At 42.2% G+C, this 15608-nt stretch overlaps 1 protein-coding gene across 2 annotated transcripts in view; it reads right to left on the minus strand.

Annotated features, from left to right (window-relative positions):
• Nucleotides 1-15608, minus strand: part of BACH2 (BTB domain and CNC homolog 2) — a 353470-nt gene that overhangs the window by 259876 nt on the left and 77986 nt on the right. The window contains exon 1 of one of the 2 annotated variants that reach the window (XM_049654005.1): nt 10711-11928. The exons of the other annotated variant lie outside the window; for it this stretch is intronic. The gene's annotated coding sequence lies outside the window, so the exon portion shown is untranslated. Of the gene's footprint in view, nt 1-10710; nt 11929-15608 lie in introns of those variants that run through there. 2 annotated transcript variants of the gene reach the window in all.

Consider the following 15608-nt stretch of genomic DNA (forward strand, 5'->3'; position numbering starts at 1 on the left):
GTATATTGGTTCTACAACAAAGTCAAAATAAAAACTCTTTGAGGGAAATATTAGTCACATAGAAAGTTCTTAATAAATATTATGAATAGACTTTTTTCCTTGCTCTCACTCACAGAGCCTCGGATGATGTGGACTCTTAATGGAGAATCTTAAACACAATGTTGATAATCACTGCAGACTGCCTTTGGGTTTTTTTTTTTTTTTTAAGGAAAATCTTCTAATGTCCAGGATTGCAAATATTTTAGGAAAACATTGCTAAGAATATCTTACAGCTATATAGTGCTCAAAACTGTACAATGCGCTTTTATATTAATACTCTCAGTTAGTACTGATATTGATCTGAGTGGTAGTTTTTTAAATGATGAAACCAGATTCAGAGAAGAAAAAGAATTCTTCTTAGTCATGCTGTTACAGGCAGTAGACTCTGGCTAGAAGTGACTTCATTTCAAGATACTACAGAATTAAAACACATACAAAGCCCACAAATAAAATAAACCTCTCCTAATAACACACACACACACACACACACACACACACACCCCCACCACCACCACCACCAGAAAACACCTCAGCAAACAGATAACAGTTTTAGAAATTGGGTCAGTTCACTTCTGGCCAGCAACCAAAAAGACCGGCCTTGTTCTATCAAGTACTTTAAATCTTCTTTGAAACAGAGAGAACCTGGTTGTTCTGCAGCCAATTCCATTTAGAAGCTTAGAGAAATCCACAGCTTAAAAAAGGAGAGTGAATCTTAAATATAAAGCATTAGGGGAAAAGATACCCGTGTTACCATGATGGAATTAAGGGAGTTTTCTTCTTTATTCTATTTTTCAATGTTTCTTTTTAATCATCCTCGAAGTTGGATTCCCGTGATACTAAACAAAAGGCAAGTACAGATACCTTCAAAGGATGCCTGGAGAACGTCGATCCCAGAAGCTAACGTGGGACTTCCACTCTGTTGATCCTAACAAAGTTGGCTGAATGGGCAACAAAGCCTGTGGTCAACCTTAGGCTTCGGAAAGGTTAATGAAATGTAATTCATCTTTCCAGGTGGGTAGGAGTGTGAGTAAGCAGAAAAGTAGAGACAGGGTAAGAAGAAGAGATCAAAGAGAGAATGAGCAGAAAAGGTGAAGGCTACAAAGAGAGAAGAAAACGAAAGGACAGGTAAGCAAACAAAGACACCTAGAGACAGGATCAGTGATGCAGCCTCTCACCAAGCGCCCCTCACCATCCAGGCCCTCACTAACAGAAGGGACGGAGAGGTTCAGGCTCCTGGTGACAGCACCACATCCTCTGGCTTCTCTGGGTGTCAGCAAGTGGGGCTGGAGTCAAGTAAAGACCGGGCTTACCTGTTTCTCCACTATTTATTTACCACCAGCCTCCACCTACCACAGAGAAAAGTCTATTTTCCCTGGATCACTGATAATGTGGTATAGAGGTATGGTGGGAACAGCATAAGCCAATTTTATTCTAGTCTCCTTACTCTAATGAGAGTACTCTTTAGAGTACTTACTCTTACTCTTGACACTCTTAAACATGTCGAAGGCTATTTGTGTGTGCGTGTGCGTGTGCGTGTGTGTGTGTGTGTGTGTGGTGCTATTTCTTAGCCTTTGGAAATACAACTAATACTTATTGCCAATACAGAATGGAGTATGATGAGCTGGGCTTTTCTCCCCACTCCAACTCCTCCACCCCCTTCCAAGACATTCATTCTAGAAGGCTTCTGTAATACAGCTCAAAGCTGCGTTGCTCAGGCACTCCTATGGGAAACAGGCCCATAGGAGCAAGCAGCAGATCACTCATAAGGGTAATGGTCTTGCTGGTTTTTAGATATAATGCACCCTGATGTCAGTCTGTGGAATGGCTTCTTATTCCTCCCCTCCCACCACCAAATCCAGCAGCCTAGGCAGAGGGCTCAAGCATGAGGACCCGAGAACTTGTGAGGAAGGATTAAGCAAAGTCACAGAAAGACAAACAGGGTTTGGAGAGAAAGGGGGAAAAGGCAAGATGACAAGTGTAGAGGAAATTCTCTAAAACTAGGACTTAGGAGCTTGGGAAATCAGACAAACAGATGAGAGATATATCCCTAATTCCCTTCCACCCCTGTTTTTACGAGTTGGAGTAATTTACATGTCTCTGAAGTGAAATCTTACAACCTTCAATTGGATGGAATCCTTGTACAAGACTAGATAAATTTTAAGGCCATTTTATTACAGACAGTCCAATCCTTCTCTTCCACAATAAGGGGCATGGTGCTGGGATTAATGGATCCAAAGGTAAAGCAACAAACGGACCCCTCTCCCCTTCCCCAAATATACACACTCCTTGTAAGTGGCTGGCTCCTTCCTTTCTTTCTGAAGAAGAGGCAGGGGGATCAGAGCAGAGCTCCCTGAGGATCTCCTTGCAGGACTCTCTCCATCCTCAAAGTCACATCAAACATGTCTCTGGTTCTTCAGGACCTTGGTATCCTTGCTACCCTCACATTTAGGTAGCAAACACACCATAACATGGTTTTGCCCCAAGAGACTGAACAATGTTTGCTAATCTGCCTTGCCCCCCATGCCCTGCCTTCACAACATGCCATGGAAAACAAACAACCCAAGGATGAGGGTGTCTTCCCATCAAGCATCATTAGAGACCTTCTTCCCCAAGGATAGGTCATACAGTTTGAAAATTAACGTTCTGAAATTTCAACTAGCATATGACCAATGGTTCAGAGAGAAATTGTGATAAGGAAGAAGAAATGAGAGCATTACAAATTGTAAAGACAGTCACTGCTGGTAGCACAAAAATATTGCTCTGAGAGCCAGACAAGGTACAGTAAGAACACCAAGTGATAGCGTGTCCATTGCTTTCAGAGGATTACCTCTGGCACACCTTCTGAGGGTTTCCCCCACTTCACCAAATCATACATAAGGATATCTAATGTTTAGATTAAGGGCTATCACTCTGTTAAGGGTCAATTTCAGTCCCCCAGTAGTTCAGGAATATCTGTTTTCAAAAATGTTTATTTATTTTGAGAGAGAGAGCACGCATGCAAGTCCAAGTGGGGGAGGGGCAGAAAGAGAGGTTCAGAAACCAAAGGAGAGAGAATCCCAAGCAGTCTCTGTGCTGTCAGCATGGAGCCTGATGTGGGGCTCAATCCCATGAACCATGAGCTCAAGACCTGAGCTGAAAGCAAGAGTCAACAGCTGAACCCACTGAGCCACCCAGGCACCCCTAAGGTTATCTTAATTAAAGGCACAATATAGAAGAATTCCCAAGGCCTATTCTTCTTGCCTCGGTGACTACCTAAACCATGAGACACAGATTCAGATGCTTACAGGAGTCAAGAAAGAATAAGATGAAGGAATGGTCAGGCCAGAGAAGACAATGAGGAGTGGGGAGGCCTGGAGAGTCTGCCGCTCAGCTGTGGCTCCAGAAAAGTAGGAGCGAGGCACATGTTCCCACAGCTTCTGATGTTCAAGAAAGCCAGAAAATGGAGAGACTACGTAAAATCATGTGTTTGTTTAATGTTGGCAATTTATGTTAGTATTTTGGAAATCCCATAGGGGTTGGATTTGGTCATCCAGGTATATCTTCCATCGTACACTTTTTGTGTAAGTCAGGGGATTGTTTCTTTTAAATTCCAGGGCTGGAGGCTCCCAGTCTGTCTCCTGACCCCTCTAGGGCTGTACGATGTGGCTTCACTGGGCGTAGCGAGCCCTGCAGAAGAGTGGGCAAGGGGTGGCTTGGGAGCCAAGTCACTCCATCTGAGTATCTAGTCTGACTCTTCACATGTAATTTCAGCAAGCTACTAACCCTGCCTGAGTTTTTATTCCTTCATTCATAAAACTGGGGAAAATTCTTTATACCTCCTAAGATTGTTCTGAAGATTAAAAGGAGTAACTTGAATAAAGTATCTAATGCATGGTGTTAAAAAGAGAGAAGCCCTTTCCCATCCCTGTTTCCTGCCACTGTTTAGCACCACCTCGTTCTGCTTGTAATCGAACACAGGTGCTTACTCTCAACCACCCTCCTGGATTCTAAGTATTTCAAGGGAAGATAACTTATCTGTTTTATGCCCAAACAGCCAGCGCCTATCTCACCACCCTACACATAGCAGGCTTTCAGTAAATGCAAATTTTAATTATAATGTTGTTATATAAAGTTGTTATGGACTGAATGTTCATGTCTCCCCCTCCAAATTCATACATTGCCTAATCCCTACTGTTGTGGTACTCAGAGGCAGGGCTTTGGGGGAGGTAATTAGGTTTAGATGAGGTCAAGGAGCCCTCATGATGGGATTAGTGCCCTTGTCAGAAGAGACACCAGAGAATTTGCATGTATACTTTCTCTCTCTCTCTCTCTCTCTCTCTCTCTCTCTCTCTCTCTCACCCCTTCTCCCTGCTATGTGAAATCATATCAGGAAGTCAAATGTCTGCAAGAGATCTTTCACTAAGACCAAATGGACTGGCATCTTGCTCTTGACCTTCCCAGTTTCCAGCACTGTGAGAAATAAACTGTTGCTTAAGCCACTCAATCCATGGTATTCTGTTATAGCAGCACAAACTAAGACAAATGTTTAGGAAGATCTTCCTTAAATCTGGCACCAAATGAGCCTATTTCCACTTATCCTCTCCTGATGCTTTAATGTCAATATGTATAATCTACGCATTTGGCCAGAATATTTTGAGACTAAAAGAAAGAAACCAGGTCCAAATCAAGAAGAAAATACTTAATGTTATTAAGTATTAAAAAGAAGAATTTTCTCTCGAGATGTATGACATCACGTTTAGGTCAGGAGGGCACTTTTTGGTACCCTCAACATGCCTCAGCAGAAAAAACTGAACATAAGAGATTTCATCACCCTACTAATAAACAAAGGATCGTGCTTTAATTCTGGCATCCTCAGTTCATGTTTGCCAATAGTGCATGTCACTGCATGGGTTGTACTTGGTGGCTGTCCAGAGTTCTACGCAATCCCCCATCCATTTGTCCACCATGGACTGAGAAGGCCTAATTGTATTCATCTAAGATGGTTTACCAACCCTGCCTGACCACCCGTGTTTCTTTGATTTTACTCTGAAAGAATCCCAGAGACCTTCAAACAATCCTAGCTTCCTTCTCCCTTGAGGGGTTTGCTTAACAATTCAGGCAAACACATTTCCTGTGATTTGCTGAGAAGCTAAAATAATTTAACACAAAGCCTAGTTAAGGGATTTCTTCAGGATGACCCACTGAAAAGGAACAAGGGAAATTGCTAGAAAGGTATCTCTTTACAGAAGCTCAAGGGGACCAGCTATCTCGCCAATAAAAGGTTTCCAACGAAGGAATTTAAATATTCTCAAGGATAACTTGAGGATAAGTGTAATGAGGGGCGACTGACTTCCTGGGGGCTAGTGTTTACAACTGAAACTCATCTGCTTAGTAAGCCAGATTGGGTGTAATGCCTTGTTCCTCTGGGAAGAAATTTTCATTAATCCTCAGAAGAAAGCTGAATTTGGCAGGATGGGCCCTTGTTGAAAGCAGTCTCAGGGATTCGCTGTTAATCTCTGCTTTCTTGAGGCTCTAATTCTGTACTTCCCAATGCCAGCCTCTCCTTAGTACGGCTTGTTCTTTGTGAGGGTGTCCCACGTCCTGGCTTGTTAACCTTTCCAGAGGGATCTAAGGTTTGCTTCTACCACAGCCCTACAGCTTTCAATGCTTTCAAACCAGTTTAGTGTCTTTGTCAAAACAACTGAAGTTGCCATACTATGCAGGTGGTGGAACTATAGACCCCACAGCTATTCAAACAGTGTAACCCTGGATTTCCATCTCCCATCCCTGTGCCCCAAACACACACACTCAAAGCCTGACATGGGCTCTGGGGGGAATTCTTCTTGCCCCCTTTGGCAAACAGTTCCCATATGAGCATAAACATCACAGCCCCTAGAATCTAGAGCCTATGGCCAGGTCAGGATCACTCACAGGCCTGTGGCATCAATGTCTTCTGGCACATGGGAATTTCCCTTGTAAGTTCTTGCTATTTTCTACTTTATCCAACACACCTAGGGATTGTTCTGGGTGGGTGGGGTGGGCATAGAGGGCTAGAAGTGGGTCAGGCTGCACAAGCTCAGTATATACTATTCTGCCAGAAGTATCCAATTTGGGGTTCCCTAAACTCAGTTTTGCTGTATTTAGGGTCCCCTCCATGGCCATTTGGCTATAATTCAGGCTGGAGCCAGAAATGTGTTCTTTGTAGCATTATGCTGTATTGTTGTGACTCACACCCAAACTCTTCTATAACAGAGTGACACCGGGTAAGGAAGAGCATAAAGGTGGCCCAAGTGATGAGAGAGGGACAAGTGGCCAGCATCAGCAGTGCAGGCGTTTTCCCAAGGAGGCAATCACCTCCCGTACGAGGCCATACTTTCCGCACACAGCCAGGTCTGTCCTCGGTGAGGAGGAAAGGAATCTGCCTCCCATGTGCTTTTCCATGATTTAGAATTGGACGACTGCACGCTGACGTTTCAGTAGCCTCAGAGAGGCAGGATGGCAAGGAAAGAAACAAGGGCACCACGACCTCCTCACATCATAACCGAGGTCTGTGGAGTCACTGCGTTCTTCCACAGCAGCCAAGAGAACAGCCAGAGAAAACAGCTCCAGCAGCCGACCTGGAGGCCTCGTCCCTGGGGTATCCTCTGATCTCATTACAGCAGTCGACACTAGTCCTCACAAAACAAACAGAGGAAATTTATGCCTGCCTTAGCCTGTGGAAAGCTCCGCATTCCTTGTTTAACGAGAGTTCCAGCTTCTGAGACCACAGCCATCGGGGATGGGGAGGATGTCTGCTTTGCTCCAGAGAAAGAACTGTTGTGGCTGCCTTTCCCTCTTTCTGGGGCTGGATATGAAGGCAGAGAGCCTGCAGAGAGCCACTGAACTTGTGGCCTAGGCTCTCTACTCCAGTCCCTGCAGAGAAGTTCCCTTTCTTCTTATGTCAACATCCCCAGGCTCAGTCGGTGGGGCCACTTCCTCTTGAACAGCTCTGGGAAAGTCGCTGCATTGCAGCCTTGAAGGGTTCCACCTGCTAAGGCCAGAATTCTGAGAGAGAGACTGCTCTGTGCGACAAAACTCCAGGTCTTCTGGGGGGGAAAATTTTCCCCTCAAAACACCCTTGCTTGAGGTTTGGAAAATTTCACCTAATTTGGGGTTCCCACTTTTAGGATAAATGCCAGGAGGGAAAAATGTTACTTTATACCCTTGAATTCACTCTCAGAAGTAAATGAGTGGCCAGCTCAGCAGGTGAAGAGTGAATTCTGAACCAAAATAAGAATACGGCATTCATTCTGAGCCAGGGTGACTCTGCCCCCTCCCCAGGGGACACTTCAATGCATGGAGACTTTTTTTTTTTTTTTTTTGTCATTACTCGGGGGAGGCTGCTACTGGCATCTAGTGGGTAGAGGCCAGGGATTCTGCTGAACATACTACCATACACAAAACAGCCTCCATAATAAGGAATTATTTAGTCCAAAATGTCAACAGTGCTGAGACTGAGAAACCCTAATGTAGAGGGAACATTCAAGGACGTGGGTAGGTTTAAATGATAAATCTTTTTTTTTTCCCCCTTACAGAAATGGTTTTTAGTTTTTAATGAACTTGTAAACAAAAAGGCTCCCATTTCAAAATAAAAACAGAATCCCAGATCATATAGATGTTTACAGTGATTACATTTATCTAAGCAACATACATACACGTTCAGTTATAAGATGTTAACTAAATTTCTGTGACGAATATCCTTTTTTAAAATATCAAGGATATTACAGGGTTAATGCAGAGCCCTAAGGAAAATCTCAACACCTCTGTGTTTTTAAGTCTTCACTTTAGATGCTGTCATTTATAGCACAGTGAAGAAATCAGGGTCATCCAAAATACTGACAACTGTTAATCACATAACACTAATGTTGATATCCTATAGTTAAAATGTGCATAATTAACAACCACAAAAATGCACCAGTTCTCTCTTGAGTAAAATAAATGAAAACTGCCTTTAACCCATGCAGAGTTACATCATGAGAGCTGCCTGGGAGACACTGGAGCAGCTTCGCTATCAGATTATACTAGGTAAAGGTGTGATCTGAGTGCTTACTATCATTAAATCAATGGTAAGTACTAATAGAAGGAATTTATGAGCTAAAACCATATCATGTGAGTATATCTAGGGCTGGAAAAAATGGCAGTATGTTTCAACTTTTAAAATGTCAACAAGAGGGGGAGGTGTTCCTGGATGGCTCAGATAGTTAAGTGTCCGACTTCGGCTCAGGTCATGATCTCATGGTTCGTGAGTTCAAGCCCCACGTCCGGCTCTGTGCTGACAGCTCAGAGCCTGGAGCCTGCTTCAGATTCTGTGTGTGTCTCTCTCTCTGCCCCTCCCCCACTTGTGCACACGCTCTCGCTCTCTCTCTCTCCCCCCCTCTCAAAAATAAATAAAAACACTAAAAAATAAAAAAATAAAATAAAATATCAACAAGGTATGAGGAACAGTAGTGATGCTGACCTATATTCTAGGGAGGCTAAGGAAAACAGGTGCATAGTAGGGCTCTAAATAAATGCAGATGTGCAGAAACATGTCACAATGAAAGTAATCATGGTGCATATTTTGAAATTCTCCCATTTCTAAGTTTCTGAACCTGTTTCAAAATATTGCTTTTGATCTACATAGCACCATCTCATTACATCTAGTATAAGAACATACATTTAGATAACCCAGTCATTATTCTCTCATGAACTCTTTTTTTCCATCAAGAGAAGGAAAAATCCACACCCAAGCACAGCTAATGCATGTAAGCAAATTAGAAGAAGAAGAAGAAGAAGAAGAAGAAGAAGAAGAAGAAGAAGAATTTCATGAATGAGCAGAAGACAAATTTTTAATGGAATGTTTTAGAGGCTTGTGGTATAAAAAGTAAACAAAACTGATTCACTAACTGTTAATACTGTTTACCATGATGCAAGAGTTGGGCTTTTTTTAATGTTCCAGAAGCCAGAGGAGAAGGAATACTGTGGTAGGGAAAAATGATACCTTCCGTGGCATTTCAAAAGCATTGCTCAATTCCTCTTGAGCAAGGAGGCCATAGTAATGACTTTATTTTACCTACCACAATTATGGTACACCTCGAAGTAATTCTCCACATTATACCCCTTTCCTCCCTCCACTCAAGTGCTGCTAAATAATCTCTGGAAACCATTAACCAAGAGTCCTGTTCCAATTTTCCTCCCCCTCCCTCCCCTTCTGCCTCAGTCATGCTGGAGTCAGGACAAAGCAAACTTGTATTACATCACAGAGCAAACTCATTTTCTCGAAACCATTCTGTTGGTAGCTTACTGCTACTGGAACCCAATGCTGTCAACAGTGTGGTCTTTGTTTGGTGGATGTTGCTTTAAAAAGAAAAATAAAAAGTTTCCCCACACCCCCTTCTTCTTTTAATACAGGCGAGTAGTTTGAGGAGCCTCCCCGGCCTGGCTCCACCCCGCTGTGTAAACTAGACATTACCTTATACACAAATGAATCTACAGCATTCCTCAGTCTAGCTGCCTTGCAGAATTCCTATGCTCCCAGCAGCCACGGCAGCACACACTCCCCCTGGCTTCCCTCCTCCTCTTCCCCAACCCTCTTTTTTTTTTTTTTTTTTTTTTTTTTAATTTCCACTGCCTCACTGTGTTTTTGTGTAAATGATCTCACATGACTCAACAAATCCATCTGCCTGAAGCAGGCCAAGTCTGGAGCCCTCCCAGGAGGGAGGAGAAGAATTGCTTTGTGGAAAGGACCTGGAGCTCTGCCCTTTCTCTGGCTCGAATTACCCGCCTGTCAGGCCTGACGGATTTGGCTAAAAATAAAAGGAAGCGGGCCGTGAAAAGCAGATGAATGGGCTCAGCAGTTCCTTAGATAACACAGGCCTGCTGTTGCCTACAGCTCCCCAAACAGAAACTTCAAATGCAGGCCCTGTGAGTGCGGTGATGTGGCTTCCAGGTGAAAGGGGGGGGGGGGGGGGGTCCACGGGGGTGGGGGGGGGGGGCACATGGCCTGTGCTTTAGATTTCTGTGTCAGAACTTGTGTGTGTGTGTGTGTGTGTGTGTGTGTGTGTGTGTCTGTGTGTCTGTGTGTCTGTGTGTGTGAGACAGACAGACAGAGACAAGATAGACAGAGAGAAAGATTCTTGTATAAAAACGTTCTCAGAAAAACAGTAGGGTTCAGTGGAGTGAAAGCTTGGCTTGTAAAAAAAAAAAAATGTTTCCACTACAGAATTACTCTTCTCCCTACCTCCCCAACACCAGACATTTTAAGCCTCCCTATGATGTCACTTCTGCATTCAGAGCCAGCAAAGAGCTAAAAGTCCTTCTTGTAAGTGTATGCCCAGCGCCCGCAGTGGGTATTAAGCACTTAGGTTGGCAATGTAATGACACACTGTAACAATCTGTAATATGAAGCAGTCAGCAAAGCCCTGGCTCTGAAAGCTATTTCTCCCGACCATTAACCATATGTTTGGCTCCTCAGATAGCCAAGCGGGTGTTCCAGCTTACCATCTGGTTTCTATCCACACAAGCAACTGCAAAGCACAGACTATCTCCCTCTGGAGCTGTGTTTCTTTTTCTCTCTCTTTTCCGTTCTTCCCTTCTCTTTTCCTCCTCCCAGCTCCTTTGGTTCCCTCTGCTAAAGAATTCTTTGCCATTCATCATGTGCAAAGAAAACTTTACCTGGCATGGCAGGGGCAGAGCCATTAAGGAAGCACAGCTGTACTGTAAACATGCCAGAGGGCCGTTTACCGTCCGCTGGATCCGTAGAACAGTCTCTACCCCCTTCTTCATCTCCTATTGAGTGCTGACACTTGATCCAGTTTGTTAAAAATAGGTACATTCTTGACAGATCCAGGGTTATTGTGGCGCCCTTCACACTCACTTCATATTCTGGGAGTGGGGCTTTAAAGCACACGCGTGCGCACGCGCGCGCGCGCACACACACACACACCCACACACACACACACACGTTGGCCTCTGCATTCAATCTGCATGACATCAGTCTCACACAAATGACATACCGACTGCAAATAACCAAGTTAACTAGAGGATTCTATTCCTTTTTATGCCCTAAAGGATTCCATCCCAAGTGTATATTTTTCTTTTCTTTTTTTCCCCCTAAAAAGCCAGCCATTTCAACAAATTGATGAATTGCAAAACTTGTGCTTATTTACATCTGCATTTTATTTTTTTTTAATGTTTATTATATTTTTGAGAGAGAGAGAGAGACAGAGTGTGAGCAGGAGAGGGGCAAAAAGAGGGAAACACAGAATCTGAGCTGTCAGCACACAGCCGGGCACAGGACTCAAATTCACGAACTGCAAGATCATGCCCTGAGCTGAAGTTGGACGCTTAATCCACTGAGCCACCCAGGCGCCCCTCCATCTGCATTTTAATAGCATACACCAGTGACATGGGACATGCTATCAGAATTCATAGGATTTTCTTACAACGTCGCCAGAGTATTCACCTTAGATTTTCTTCCTTTCAAGATTTCAGGTACTTTATAACTTTTTAAAAATGTATGAAGAGACCTTTAATAAACAGAAATTAGGTCATTTTTTCCTCCTGTCCCCACAAGGATTATATGTGTATTACCAACCCATTTTACTGAATTAGGAAATGGAAGTTAATCTTTTCCCACGCCTTAAAAAAACTGCTAGTTTCTCACATACCAAGAACAAAAGGAACAATATCATTAAAAAGTGATTAAGCAGAATGTCAGATTTTATCAACACGGCAAGGCTATTGAGGTTCTGTCATGGGAGTACTGTTTACTCAGGCTAACAAGGATGCCAGGGAGGCCACTACCTGGGCAATCTCCTTACACCCACTGCCCTTGTCAGTTCTCTTAACATGATCTAAAATAGATCTTCTGTTAGCTATTTCTACCAATAAGGGACAGGAAAATTCTGTAGCATGTAGGTTTTAGAGAATGACAGAAATGGGAAATATTAATTTCAGGCAACATAGAAAATTGTCCACAGAAGTTAGGTTTAATTAAATTTTGCTTTTGACCCTAAAATCATACACTAAGAATAACATTACATTACCTTTACCACAATATCATTAATAAAAGGGAAGAAAAACAATCAACTAAAAACTTCAACATTTTTATACTTTTTTTTTTAGGGAGGGAGGGAGAGAGAGGAAGAGGGAGAAAGAATCCCAAGCAGGCTCCACGCCCAGCGCAGAGCCTGATGCAGGGCTCGATCTCACAACTGTGAGATCATGACCTGAGCTGAGATCAAGAGTCAGAGTCTTGACTGACAGAGCCACCCAGGTGCCCCCAACGTTTTTATAGTTTACCTGGCTCTTTAAGTTCTTGTGGAATCCACTTATTACAAGATATTTATGCTTTTCATGAATACTAGTGTCCAGGCCCTCCTCCGCCAGCCCAATTATAGCAGGACCCCTGGGAGTGGGTCTGAGCATGAATACTTCTGAAAGCTTCCCAGCTGTGTCTACTGTGCAGACAGTGCTTAGAAGTCTTACTCTATATGAACTCAGATGATACTAGAAACTACCTCATCAAAACCAAAAGGAAACCTTTGGGATGGAAATGTAAATGAAATTTAGGATTAGAACAGTGATTTTCAATCTTGTTTAGAAGTGGAATCTTCAGTTGAAAAAATCTTATATGAAATCCCTATAAACAAAATAGTAAAAGTGTCATTTATACTGTCATTAAAAAAATTTTTTTTAACGTTAATTTATTTTTGAGACAGAGAGAGACAGAGCATGAATGGGGGAGGGTCAGAGAGAGAGGGAGACACAGAATCCGAAACAGGCTCCAGGCTCTGAGCTGTCAGCACAGAGCCCGACGCGGGGCTCGAACTCACGGACTGCGAGACCATGACCTGAGCTGAAGTGGGACGCTTAACTGACTGAGCCACCCAGATGCCCCTATACTGTCATTTTATACTTAGTCTGTACAATATCCATAGATTTCATAAATTCAAATTTATAATTTTTGAATTATTATAAGTCAACCAGTGAGGACAAAGAGGCCATTTTGCTGAACATAAAAATCTGAAATTGGGGTTATGGCTGAGAGGTCCAGTGCTATCCACCTCAACATCCAATTTTTTTCCATGGCCAATGGTTCTGATGATTAAGGCTAGATAAATGTAAAAATAGCAGTACGTGCAGCAGTAGGATTAAATTAATTCATATATTTGAATAAATGTTGATTATATATCTAATACACACCAGGTACTGCCCTCAGGGGTCAGGACAGAAATGAGGTGCAGCATTCTCCCTTGAGAAGCCTGGTTAAGAAGACACCTCATGGCAGAACAGCAAGGTCAGTACAATAATGGAGGCACCAAGATTCTGCTATGAGGAGAAGTAGTTAACTCTGTCTGAGGAAATAGGACATCACTTCACCAGCGTGGGACTTTTAAATCAGGTCCTAACAATCTGAGTAGGATTTTTAGAGCTATCAAAGAAAGGGAAAGACATTTCAGGAAGAAGGAACAGAATATGAAAAAACAAAAACAAAAACAAAAAACCCCCCCACAAGTATAAATAGGCCTGGTGAGATCTGGGAGTTAAGAGAAATTCTGAGGAGGTCAGAAAGGGCTGGGATACAAGGCTGAAGAGGTATCGGAGGCTGGGTCATAAGAAACTTTAAATGTCATAATACAGTTAAGACCAGCACTGACCAACAGAAATGTAAGATGAACCACACACATAATTTCAAATATTCTAGTATCCACATTAAAAAAATAAAAAGAAACAAGAGGGGTGCTTGGATGGCTCAGTCGGTGAAGCATCCGACTTTGACTTAGGTCATGATCTCACGGTTCATGAGTTCAAGCCCCACGTTGGGCTCTGTGCTGATATTGCAGAGCCTGGAGCCCACTTCACATTCTGTGTGTCTCTCTCTGCCCCTCCCCTACTTGCGCTCTCTCTCTTTCCCTCAAAAATAAATAAATAAATAAACATTTAAAAAATATTTTAAAAATAAATAAAAAGAAATAGGAGAAATTAATTTTGATGTTACATTATTTAGCCCAATTTATCTAAAATATAACCACTTCAACATAATCAATATAAAAATTATTAATGAGATATTTTACACTTTTTTCCTAAGTCTTTAAAATAGGGTATGGGCTTCATATCTATAACATCCCAATTTGGACTAGCTGCATTTTAAGAGCTCAGTACCCACATGTGGCTAGTGGATGCTGTATTGGACAGCACAGGTTTCCCCCTTATCCTGCAGGCAGTGAGGGCTGAAAAGACTTGCAGGGGATGCTGTGGAAGCAGTGTGGAGGAGACAGAAGATTATGTCTGGGAGAAGCTTGTGGGCTGCTTCCATAGTCCAAGCAAAGGATGAAGAGAAGGATGGCACTTGAGACCAGGCATGGGATGGCAGTAAGAAGGCATGGATGGGTCAGAGTCAAAAAACATTTCTAGAAAGAATTCAGAAAACTACAAATGACTGTACATGAGAGATGATGGAGAAGAAATCATGGAACCACTAAATAGATTTTTTGGTGCTAAAATCTGTGCTTAGTGTAAAAAGTTCCCGATTGTGTATTTAATACGAGGTTGTGTTGTTCCTTTCAAGCTTGCTTCCCTCTGCTGTGGAATGCAATGTCATTTAATAAACATGTTCTGAGGACCCACCATGTGCTAGGTAATGCCAGAAACTGGCATGAATGAGACACAATTCTTCCTTTCAAGGAGCTAAATATAGTGTGGGAGACAGACAACAAACTACAATGAAGTATTAAGTGTATTATTAGTAGGATGTGAAAGGAGGTCTACAAAATGTTCCATAGAGTATAACTTATAACTATTTCCTACAATATAGTAGTGGAACTTTAGAGTTATAGGGAGAGGGGCTTTCAGATAGTGGCAGGCTTATTAAATAACTTAAAAAAATGTTTTTATTAAAAAAAAACAGTTCACCCATTATACCCATCCCACCTCTTGCAACCACCAGTCTGTTCTCTGTACCTATGAGGAGTTTTCTTGTTTGTTTTTTAACATTCCACATATAAGAGAGACCATTTGGTATTTGTCTATCTCTGCCCGACTTATTTCACTTAGCAAAATGCCCTGAGGTCCATCCATATTGTTGTAAATGCCAAGATTTCATTCCTTTTTATGGCTGAATAATATTCCACTGAAAATATATTTTATACACACACACACGCGCTCCCATAAATATATATACATATATAATTTCTTTGTCCATTCATCTGTCAATACGTACTTAGGTTGCTTTCATATCTTGGCTATTATAAATAATGCTGCAATGAACATGGCGGTGCATATATCTTTTCAAATCTGTGTTTTTGTTTTCTTCAGATAAATACCCAAAGTGGAATTGCCAGATGATACAGTAGTTCTATTTTTAATTTTTTGAGGAACCTCCATTTGGTTTTCCATAATGGTTGCACCAATTTACATTCTTATCCACTGTATATATACAAGGGTTCCTTTTTTTCCACACCCCAGCCAACACTTGTTATTTTGTCTTTTTGATAACAGCCATTCTAACAGGTATTAGGTGACATTTCATTGTAGTTTTGATTTCCATTTCCCTATTAATTAATATGTTG

This window comes from Panthera uncia (genome assembly GCF_023721935.1).
Source record: "Panthera uncia isolate 11264 chromosome B2 unlocalized genomic scaffold, Puncia_PCG_1.0 HiC_scaffold_24, whole genome shotgun sequence".
In the NCBI taxonomy this organism is placed as follows: domain Eukaryota; kingdom Metazoa; phylum Chordata; class Mammalia; order Carnivora; family Felidae; genus Panthera; species Panthera uncia.